Here is a 1,805-nt window from a genome sequence, read left to right on the forward strand (position 1 = left end):
AGAGTTTGTATCATAGCCAAGACGATGAACGATAAAATGTGCATCACAATTCGATAAATTGTGGAAAAATACTGGCACGAAGTTGGGTGTTTAAAGTGTAAAATTGCATGTATAGCATAATGATTGTCTAATTTTTCCCGATAAATGACAATGTTTGGCCACTTAATAATTTACCAGACACTTACCAACGTCATGGTTGTCACACAATGTGCTTACTTCTTCGTACAATTTTCTTACTGTATCTATATCTTGATTTGGTTCCTCGCGTTCCATGGCTATCATTACTAAATACGGTTTATCACATGCTGGCTTTAAGTAGTTGAGTTCAATGAATAATTCTCGAGTAGCCTCCATGCTTTTAACTCTATGCACCATTTTAAATATTTAGGTCTGAATTCCAAAGACATTTTTTTGTCGTAAAAATCTTTTGTTCCTTTTGTAGCTTCTCTGAGTAATTCCTCAACATATAATAATATTAACTTATATAAAAGTACATATAATATTGCTTTTATATTTTAATGTGAAGGAGTTGCTAATGTATTTTGAAAATGTGATAAACTTTTCTGTCGGTGTTTGGTATGACCGATATAGAGTTTGTATCATAGCCAAGACGATGAACGATAAAATGTTCATCACAATTCGATAAATTGTGGAAAGATACTGGCACGAAGTTGGGTGTTTAAAGTGTAAAATTGCATGTATAGCATAATGATTGTCTAATTTTTCCCGATAAATGACAATGTTCGGCCACTTAATAATTTACCAGACACTTACCAACGTCATGGTTGTCACACAATGTGCTTACTTCTTCGTACAATGTTCTTACTGTATCTATATCATGATTTGGTTCCTCGCGTTCCATGGCTATCATTACTAAATACAGTTTATCACATGCTGGCTTTAAGTCGTTGAGTTCAATGAATAATTCTCGAGTAGCATCCATGATTTTAACTCTATGCACCGTTTTAAATATTTAGGTCTGACTTCCAAAGACATTTTTTTGTCGTAAAAATCTTTTGTTCCTTTTGTAGCTTCTCCGAGTAATTTCTCAACATATAATAATATTAACTTATATAAAAGTACATATAATATTGCTTTTATATTTTAATGTGAAGGAGTTGCTAATGTATTTTGAAAATGTGATAAACTTTTCTTCGCTGTTTGGTATTACCGATATAGAGTTTGTATCATAGCCAAGACGATTAACGATAAAATGTGCATCACAATTCGATAAATTGTGGAAAAAAAAGGCACGAAGTTGGGTGTTTGATGTGTAAAATTGCATGTATAGCATAATGATTGTCTAATTTTCCCTGATAAATGACAATGTTTGGCCACTTAATAATTTACCAGACACTTACCAACGTCATGGTTGTCACACAATGTGCTTACTTCTTCGTACAATTTTCTTACTGTATCTATATCTTGATTTGGTTCCTCGCGTTCCATGGCTATCATTACTAAATACAGTTTATCACATGCTGGCTTTAAGTAGTTGAGTTCAATGAATAATTCTCGAGTAGCATCCATGCTTTTAACTCTATGCACCATTTCAAATATTTAGGTCTGAATTCCAAAGACATTTTTTTGTCGTAAAAATCTTTTGTTCCTTTTGTAGCTTCTCTGAGTAATTCCTCAACATATAATAATATTAACTTATATAAAAGTACATATAATATTGCTTTTATATTTTAATGTGAAGGAGTTGCTAATGTATTTTGAAAATGTGATAAACTTTTCTGTCGGTGTTTGGTATGACCGATATAGAGTTTGTATCATAGCCAAGACGATGCACGATAAATTGT

Source organism: Acyrthosiphon pisum, chromosome X (assembly GCF_005508785.2).
Source record: "Acyrthosiphon pisum isolate AL4f chromosome X, pea_aphid_22Mar2018_4r6ur, whole genome shotgun sequence".
Lineage (NCBI taxonomy): Eukaryota > Metazoa > Arthropoda > Insecta > Hemiptera > Aphididae > Acyrthosiphon > Acyrthosiphon pisum.